The 10,389-nt window shown below is 39.7% G+C and overlaps 1 pseudogene; it reads right to left on the reverse strand.

The window, feature by feature from the left end:
• Positions 1-9,029: 9,029 nt before the first annotated feature.
• Positions 9,030-10,049, reverse strand: LOC141489007 (olfactory receptor 52L1-like; annotated as a pseudogene).
• Between the last annotated feature and the right edge of the window lie 340 nt (positions 10,050-10,389).

Raw genomic sequence — 10,389 nt, forward strand, 5'->3', positions numbered from 1 at the left:
CAAGAACTATGAAGACAGATCTTGTAAAAATGACATTTTTTTGTGTGCACAGTCATTTTCCTATTGCCAGGTGTAGCATAGAACTCTTAGCTTTGTCTGTTGACCTAAGATAGAAATCACCCAATACATGGAACTGGGAGAATTTAATTACTACTGAAAAAGGATTTCTATCACTTTGATCCTTATAGCCCCCAATTACTAAATGTCATATTTCCCCATAATTTAGTTATTTCTCATTCAGATTTTCCTCAAGCATCTTGTCTAGATTTTTCCTTTACTTCCAAGCAGACCTTTTAAGGTCATACCAGGAATGGAGTAGAGTAATCCAGGGATCTGGACTTGGCTCTGGGTTGTTAACATTTTTACTAATTGTATAGATTAATGGTATGCTCTTCAATTGGCAGTTGACATGAAGCAGATAACAAGAGCATCTTTTGAATCTGATAGGATGAAATTCAGTAAGGATCAGTGTAGAGTCTTAAATGAGTTTTACAAATACAAGGTAGAAAAATATATGAAAGTTTTGGACTGCTTTGGGAAAATAGCCACAATTATTTTGTATCATGTTCAATCAGCCACATAGCAATCCCTCCAATCACTTAGTGTCCTAATATTAGAAAGTTGCTAAACTCATGCAAGGACATGGTAGAGCAGATGGTCTCATCTATTTTGGTAACAACTACTTTCTTTTCTTGAAAGTTGAATTTCCAAATCTCCCTTTCTTTCACCTCACCCTCATTAAAAAAAAGCAATTTGATACAGTTTATAAACATGTAGTCATGCAGAACATTTCCAAAATAGACATGTTATGAAAGAAAACATAGGGAACCCCCCCCAAAAAAAGAACTTCCAAGAAAAAGTAAAAAATATATACTTCAATCTATTCAGACATCAACAGCTCTTTCCCTGGGGTAGGATAGTATTCTTTATCATAAATCCTTCAGAGTTGTCAGATTATTGTATTGCTAATTGCATTGCTGATCATCCTGTAACTTTGCATCAGTTCACATAAGTCTCAGTTCTTGAGAGCATACTACTATTCATCATTTTTTGGAGCAGAATAGCATTCCATCATAGTCATATACTAAATTTGTTCAGCTGTTCCCCACTGATGAGCATCCCCTCATTTTCCAATTCTTTGCCACCAGAAAGAGTTGCCATAAATATCCTTGTAAATACAGGTTCTTTTTGTTTTTCATCTGTTTTGGAATACAGATTGAGTAATGGCATTGCTAAGTCAAAAAATAGGCATTAATGTTTCATTTTCGCCACATTCTTTCCAACATGTCATTTTTCCTTCTGTCCTATTAGCCAATCTAATAGGTATAAGGTAATATCTCAGAATTGCTTTAATTTGTATTTTTCCAATCTAGTGAACATTTTAAAAATGGCTTTAGAAAGCATTGATGATCTCATCTGAAAACTGTTCATGTCTTTTGATCCTATATCAATTGGGCAGTGGCCCTTATTTTTATAAATTTGAGAAATGAGGCCTTTATCAGAGAAGCTTGCTTCAATTTTTCTTCTCCATAGTTGCTATTGCTAAACTTAATTCCATCCATCATTATCCCTACTCCCATTTATTTTCTCCTCTCTCCTTTCACCCTGTTTTGCTTCTATCTTGTCCCTCCCCCAGTCTGCTCTCTTTTCTTTCACCTACCCCATCTCTTATCCCCTTCCCATTCTACTTTCCTGTAGGGTAAGATAGATTTCTGTGCCCACTTGAATTTGTTATTCCCTCTGAGCCATTTCTGCTGAGAATAAGGTTCACTTAATTTCCCCACAGTTCTCCCCTCTTCCATTCCAGTATAGAAAGAAACTTTTTCTTGCTTCTTTTATGAGTTAATTTACCAGTCTTTCTCCCAATACATTCCTCTTCCCTCCCTTTATTTTTTAAAGCTATTCCTTCATATTCAACTCACCTGTATTCATAGTCACATATAGGTTTGTCTTGATAAGAAATTTGTAAGTTGCCAGTATCATTTTACCTTGGAAGAATATAAATAGTTCATCATTAAGTCCCTTATTTCCATTTCCTGTTTACCTTTTTATGCATCTCTTAAGTCTTGTATTTGAAGATGAGATTTTCTGTTCAGTTCTGGTTTTTTCATCAGGAAAATTTGAAAATCTATTTCATTGAATGTCAGTTTTTCCCTTGAATATTTTCAATTTTAATGGGTAGTTGATTCTTGGTTGTAAACCGAGCTCTTTTGTCTTCAGAAATATCCTATTCCAAGGCTTATGATCCTTTAATGTAGAAGCTGCTAAATTTTGTGTTTTCCTGTAGCTCCATGATTTGAATTATTTCTTGCTGCTTGCAATATTTCGTTCTTGACCTGGAGCTCTAGAATTTGCCTGAATTATTCCTTGGAGTTTTCATTTGGGGAGCTCTTTCAGAAGATGATCTGTAGAGTTTTTCAATGTCTATTTTACCTTCTGGTTCTATAATATAAGGGCAGCTTTCCTTTCTAATTTCCTGAAAGATGTTGCTTAGGTTGTTTTTTTTAGTCGTAGGTTTCAGGTAGTCCAATAATTTTTAAATTATCTCTTCTGAATTTATTTTCTAAGTCAATTGTTTTTACAATGAGATTTCGGGGGCAGCTAGGTAACTCAATGGATAGAGCACCAGCCTTGGAGTCAGGAGGACCTGAGTTCAAATCCAACCTCAGACACTTAATTACCTAGCTGTGTGACCTTGGGCAAGCCACTTAACCCTATTGCCTTAATAAATAGCATTTTTTCAAAAATGAGCTATTTCAGGGGTCAGCTAGGTGGCAAAATGGATAGAGTACCAGCCCTGGAATCAGGAGGATCTGAGTTAAAAAAATGAGATATTTCCAATTGTCCTCTATTTTTTCATTCTTTTAGTTTTATTATTTTTTGATTTTGCATAAAGTCATTCACTTCCAAGGAATTATTTTCTTCAGTAAACTTTTGTACCCCCTTTCCCATTTGGCCAAATCTAGTTTGTAAGGATTTTTTTCTTCAGTGAATTTTTGTGCCCCTTTTTGCATTTGACCAATTCTGCTTTTTGGGTTTTCTTCTCATTGACTTTGCGGTTCTCTTTTACAATTTGTCCTAATCTGTTTTTTTTAGGTGTTATTTTCTTCACTATTTTTTGTATCTCTATACTAAGTTGCTGACTTTTTTTTCATAATTTTCTTGCATCACTCTCATTTCTCTTCCACCTCCCTTGATTTTCAAAATCTTTCAAAATCTGAGCTCTTTCATAGCCTAAGACCAATTCGTATTTTCTTTTCTTTTTTGGGGGGGAGTTTAAGTAACTTGCCCAAGATCACAGAGCTAGGTAATTTGCCTGGAGTTGCATTTGAACTCAGGTCCTCCAAGACTGGTGCTTTATCCACTGCGCCACCTAGCTGGCCCCCCCCTCCAATTCATATTTTCTTTGGAGGCTTTGGATATTGAGCTTTGATTTTGTTATCTTCTGAGTATGTTTTGATCTTCCTTATTTACCATGGTAACATTCTATGATCAATTTTTTTTTTTTATTTCATTTCCCCCAGCGTATTACTTGATTTTTAAGTGGGGACTCTACTAGATTGCTCTGCTCTCTTCCTGGTGTGGTGGACCTTTCCTGCCAACCTCCTGAGCTATCTTTGGCTTCTGTGGGCTGAGTGGTCTGGAAACCCTCACTGCTGCCACTGATTCCATTGCCCTGTTGCCTGGATTGTTCCTGGATTGTTGGGGTCAATCTCTACCAGTGTGGCTTGTGCTGCACCACGCTTCTCTTTCACCTTGGTGCAATAGATCTTTCTTACCAATGTTCTAAGTTGTCTTGAGGTTGAAGAATTTTTTCCTCTATCTTTGTGGGTTCTGCCACTCCAGAATTTGTTGGGTCATAATTTAAAGCCAGACTGTTCAATATACAGTTCCACGGGCCCATAGTGCGATTTTATGTAGCCTGCCTGTGGGCTTTAATTTTCATGAGTGAAAAATAAAATAATAATTTTCAAGGAATACATATGAGATTTTTAATTCCATCACTAATAAATAACCTTGATGTTAATTTTCTTTGGTGTTTCTTAAGCAGTATTATGGACAGAATATAAGCATGGAATTTTCAGTCAATCTGTGGGATGCCTTCTGTCTGTATGTTGCACACTAGTCAGTATGCACCTACCTTTATCCTGTTGTACTGTTGCTTTGTTGTTTTGTGTTTTCTTTCATGCGGTGCAGCTTTGATTGTTGTATTGATGATACATGTTCCTTCACTTTCTAAGAAGTTAGAAGTACCATGACTTTCTGTAGTCCTTGCCAAACCTAAGGTAAGACTATAAATTAACTGTTATATTAGTGTACTGTATTTTTTTTATTCTGGGTGCAGCCCTTTTATTTTAATGTAGCCCTAAGAAAACCTAAGGTTGGGCAGCCCTGATCTAAAACTATTTGGAAGGGTTTGGGGAGATCTAGGATGAGTCCCTGCCTTTACTCTGCCATCTTGGCTCCAGCTCTCTATAAAAGTAATTCTTTTAGTGTTGTGTATTTGGTCTCTTGTCTCCTGCCTTTGAACAGGATGTTTTCTTATTTCCATAATTATCCTACCACTTATATTCCAAATACTTCCTGTTTCTCTTTTCTGCTCTGCTCAGGTGATCTCATCAGTTCCTATAGATTCAGTTATCATTTCTATGCAAATAATTCACAAATTGTTATCCAACCTTACTACTAAACTTCAGGTGCATGTCAACTACCTAGTTTTTCAACTAGGTGTCACATCTTAAACATATATAAAATAGAATTCATCATTCCTTATAAACAAACCTCTTCCTAACTTCCTTGTTTTTACTAAAGGCAGTACTGTCTCTCAAGTTATACTCACAACTTTGGAATCAACTTTGCTTTCATTTTTAGTCCTACTTTAATTATCAAATTTTTGCAATCCCAATTTCTTAGAATTGTTGGAATTCCTTTCTCTCCACTCTAATTCAGGCCCGTATCACCTCTTGTCTGGACTATTAAAATAACCTCCAAATTGATTTTGATACAAGTCATCATATCATTTCCCTGCTCCAGAAATTTCAATAATTCTCTAATGCCTTTAAGGTAAAATACAAATTCTCTTTTTAAAAAAATCTTTATATTTCAAATACTTTTTATACCTCTGTCTTGTCTTTGTAGACTACTACAGTTTTTACTTGATTTTTTTATGAATGTTACATTACAGTCAAACTGACCTCTTTGCTAGTGCCTATATACCATCTTCCTTCTGCTTTTGTGCTTTTCCAAAGAATATCCCCCCCCTTACTTGGAATGGACCCCTTTCTCACCCTGCTTCTTGAAATCCCTTGACCTTTTAGCTAGAATAGCTAGAATCCTGTCTCCCACAGGGTGCTTTTCTTGATTCCCTAATTTTAGGGTATTCTGTATTCAGGGTATTCGACCTTGCTCCCATTGTTGAGTTCTTGCAGTCAGGACTCCATTTGGGGTTTTCTTGGCAGAGATAGTGGTTTGCCATTTGCTTCTCCAGATTTTTTTTGCAGCTGAAGAGCGGAGTATTTTGCATTTATTTTCTATTTGATGTTTCCCTCAAGCTCTTAGAGGGCAGGGCAGATTTTCATTTTTATCTTTGTACCCCCAGGGTCTAGAATGGTCCCTTGGCACATTGCCAGCATCACTGGATTCCCTTCAAATGTCCCTTTGTTCTAAATCATTTATGGGCAAAATCTGGAAACCTATGAGATCAGCTGCACTCACCTCTTTCCTCTGCCTGCTCCTCTGGGACACTGGACTCCCCACTTTCTTCTGTGTTTTGTGCAGCAGCCTTGGACTAATCTGTTTCTGAGTGAGGGAGTGTGGTGGTGTGGAAAGAACTTGGGATCAAAACCTATGCCCTCATGGCCAAGTCACTTAACCTCTCGATCTGCTTCCTCATCAGATTAAGGACGGGGTTGAACTCGATGATCTTGAAGGTCCCTTTTGACTTTTATTCAGCTTCTAAGCCCTCTGAATCTTAGTTTCCTCATCTTTAGAATGAGGATAATACCTGTGCTATTTAACTTACAGAACTGTTGTGAGGCTAAGAGTTTGGACAGCATTTTGCAAATTATAAAGCCTTGTATAAATTCCCTGCTCTTACTAAGTGGGGGGGACCTTCTCATGAAGAAGCAGAGCCTAAGGAGTGGAGACAAAAGTAAACCCTTCAGAAGGGAGACTTATAGAATAGTTGCTTCCCTCGAGTCATAATACCAGTTACTATTTCATAGCATTTGCAGTCTCCTAGGCTCTATGCTTTACGATTATGTTCTTATTTGTTCCTTACAACAATCCTAGGAGATGGGTGCCATGATCACCCCCATTTTACAGATGAAGAAGCAGAGAAAGGTTTACTGACTTGTCCAGGTTCACATAGTTATCCCATATCAGAGGCCAAATTTGAACTCTGATCTGACTCCAGACCCAGTGATCTATCTGATGCACACCAACATGCCCCAATAACCAGGTTGTCCTTTAGGTATTTCTTTTGGTCTGTGGGGAAAGCAATTGGTGCTGCCATTAGAAAGACCCTAGAACCTTGTTAGGTTTACAGTACTAAGAGGACAAGTATAGGCCACAATTAGGCTTTAGATAAGAAGGAATGAGGAAATATAGCCTGTATTTGGAGCAATATAGTATTTGTGTACATGTGTTTATGGGGAGGATATATGGGCATAAAGTTTGTGTAGAGGTGGGAGGAATGTATCTTTGAGAATTCAGAAGCCATAATGGATCACATCTTTCTCATGCTGGTTGTGTAGACAGTGAAATTCAGGCCAGGCTACCCTTGTACCAACTGATGAGCATGTGTAGCAGATGTGTGTGCCTCCTCCCTTAGAAACAGCTGACCCATCAAGTGGTTTGGAGGAATACAAGAAGTTATTATATTTACCCAACTGGCAAATACTTATTTTCTACCTGCAGAGTGTTGTTGTAGGTTATATTGGTCATGCTGAGATAGATAATATTGTGGCCTGATGTCTGCATCCAAAGACTTCATAGTCTAAAGTGGGACACCAATAAATAACATCAAAAATAGTAAAAAATAAAATATGTTAAAAAGTACCCGAGAAAAGTAGTGTTACTCAAGATTTCACAGAATCCCCCCCTGCAAATGATGAATGGCAAACTATTCAACCTTGCTGAAGTTTTCAGTTAAGGAGATCTTACTGTGGTAGGTTTAAGACTATTTCTAATTGAACTGGGGATGAGGGAAAACTTCTTGAAAGAGGGAGCATTTGAGCTGAAATTTGAAGGCAGATAAGATTTCATTCTCTATAGATGGGAAGGATCATATGAGATCAGGAGGATATGAACAAAGAAAGAACATTAAGGCATGTATATGGTGAATTGGCTAATGGTGGTATATTTAATTATAGATCTACATTTTTTGGTTAAGTATAAACCTGTAGTCATCCCTTTTGCCAGGAGGGGCCCCTCCAGGATAGATTAGAAGTGTTTCAAAATAGCTTTTACATGGCCTTCAATAAAGTGGGAGGGATGTGTGAGACTGAAAAACAAGTGGGTAGATCAAGTGGGTAGAAATGACCCAGGTATTTTTAGACACTACAAATACACGAATGGCATCTGAAGCAGCAGGACATCTAGATAATCTTGTATGGTTTGATGGAGGCCTAGAATTCAAATTGGGAGAGAGCTCTCAGAGACTGATCTAGGCCTTTATTTTACAGGTTTTGTTGAGAGAAGGGAAGCAGAGGCGCTTCCACAGGGAGTTGACAGAGAAGTAGCAAGTGGCAGAGCTGAAACTTCACTGGATAACTTTTCATGAATCTTAGGTTATATCTCTCCTGTTAAATTTTGTGAGAATAAGTATCCTGTCCTAGAGACCTAAGAGAGAACATCATATCCCCAGCAGTCACTAATAGAGACTCACCCAATATATGCTTTATGAACTGGTTCAGGCACTGCCAGCGAGGTGCAAATATAAATCCCAATTTGTTAGTCTGAAATTAAAGACTGTCAATAACATGAGACCAACTACCTTTTCGATCATTGTCTCCCATTTAATTTTCCTGATATATCTGATACTCTATCCAAATGTCCCAGATTATGAATAATAGTTAACTTTTTTTCTTTTTTCTTTTTAGATTTTTGCAAGGCAAATGGGGTTAGTTAAGTGGCTTGCCCAAGGCCACACAGCTAGGTAATTATTAAGTGTCTGAAACCGGATTTGAACCCAGGTACTCCTGACTCCGGGGCTGGTGCTTTATCCACTGTGCCACCTAGCCGCCCCAATAGTTAACTTTTATCTAATGCCTTATATATGTATAAATACTAGCTTATTGGTTCCTCACAAGAATCTGAAATGGTGGGTGCTATCATTCCCATTTTTTTAGTAGAATAAACTGAGGCAAATAGTGTGTCATATAACTAATGTCTGAGGCTAGGCCTGTAATGCTTTTCACTGGGACACCTAACTTCCCCCATTCCTTTACCTCACTTAGGACTTTTGGTTCACACTAGACTTCAGGGCCCTCCTTTTCAGCCTCTGCTTGTTCAGCCTCATTTGACAAATATTTATGCAACTTCTGGGTCACTTGTGTGGCTTTGACCAATCACTTGACTTCTCTGGGCTGCCATTTCTTCATCTATAAAAAGACTGGGTTGGACCAAATGTTCTGCCAGTTCCCTTCCAGCTCTAAATCCAAAGCTCTCATGATCCTAATTTGCATAAGACCTTGGGCTTAGGACTGGGGTTATAAAAGTAGATATAAAGATAAAGAGTGGGGAAAAAGAACAAATAGCTATTAAGTAGAGGTATCTAAGGAAGGGATCTGAGCCCATGTAACTTGGTATATGCCCTTCCCACCCAATGAATGGAGATATTGAGCAACTGAGTATGAGGGAAAAGACCAAAGGCTTTGCTGGGCTACTACTATTCTCATTTCCACCAATCTTTCTCTACTGACAAGTCACCACTTTCTCCTGGAAATTCTAATGCAACTCCAGACAGGGCCAGTAAACACATTGTCCATCCTGGGGCACAAAGCCCTTGCTGAGTTGTTATTGCTCCATCAACCTGGGATTCCTCTCTCTGACTGCATATTTTGCAGCCTCTTTGCCTGGTCTCTGGTCACCAGCCCTGATTCCCTTCCCCAGAGCAATCTCTCCACATGCTGCCGGATCTCCCTGGTCCTCACCCCATAGATGATGGGATTCAGGGCCCCTGGAAGCATCAGGTAGATGGCGCTGAGCAGATTTTGTATATCCTGAGACACAGACTTCGCAAACCGAAAGACAATTGAAGTGGAGAGGCCAGAGAGGTAGACGGTGAAGATGACCAACAGGTGAGAGCCACATGTGTGTAGGGCCTTGGCTCATGCATTGCCTGATGAAATCCGGAAGGCAGTATAGACAATACGGGTATAGGAGGCCCCCAGCAGGGACAGGTCGAAGGTCACAGTGATGAGCCGCATGGCCAGCCCCAACCTGTTGTTGAAGGTCAGGTCCCCACATGCAATGCTCAGCAAGGCAATGTACTCGCAGGCAAAATGGCGGATCACCGTCGTCCGACAGAAGCGTGCCCGGGAAGTCAGCACCACCAGGGGCACTGTCACAGCCAGGCTCCGAATGAGGGCAGCCACAGCCAGCAGGCCCAGCAGCTGTGATGTCACCAGGTCTGCATAACGGAGTGGGTGGCAGATGGCCACGTAGCGGTCCAGAGCCATAGCCAACAAGAGGTTGTAGTCTAGGAGGAGGGTGAAGTAGATGAAGAACATTTGAGTGAGGCAGCCCTCTAGTGACACAGGGTTGGCATAGTATACAAAGCCGGCCAGCATCTGGGGCACCACTGTAGTGGCAGCACAGATATTGATGGCCAGGAGCAGGGAAATGAGCACATACATGGGCTGGTGCAGACTCCGATGGGTGGCCACAGTGTAGATGATCAGGGCATTGGCAGACAGAATTAAGGCATAGAGGCAGGAAAGGGGAAGAACCAAAAGGGAACGCCATTCCCGTAGCCCAGGAAAGCCCACCAGGAAGAAGCTGGTGTAGGAGATATTGGAGCTGGTAGTGTTCTCATATTTCTCCATTGTTCATAGTCTTGGAAAGGGGGGGGTTTAGTGCTGTTGGAACAGAATATTCAGTCGAAGTCAATTACTGTTTGAGGGTACAAGTCTAGGAAGGGGATACCAAAATGCAGACATAGATCTTAATATTTGGTATTTATGCAGCATTTTTAAGGTTTGCAAAGTAGTGTCTTGATTTCTGTCTAATCTAATATCCATATCTACTCTATAGAGGCACGATATAGAGTGGATAGAGTGCTGGGCTCAGGAAGCCTGTGGTCAAATGTGACCTCAGATACTTAACTAGTTGTGAGAACACTGGGCAAATCACTTAACTGCTGCCTTAATCCACTGGACAAGGAAG

This window comes from Macrotis lagotis, chromosome 1 (assembly GCF_037893015.1).
Source record: "Macrotis lagotis isolate mMagLag1 chromosome 1, bilby.v1.9.chrom.fasta, whole genome shotgun sequence".
NCBI classification, from domain to species: Eukaryota; Metazoa; Chordata; class Mammalia; order Peramelemorphia; family Peramelidae; genus Macrotis; species Macrotis lagotis.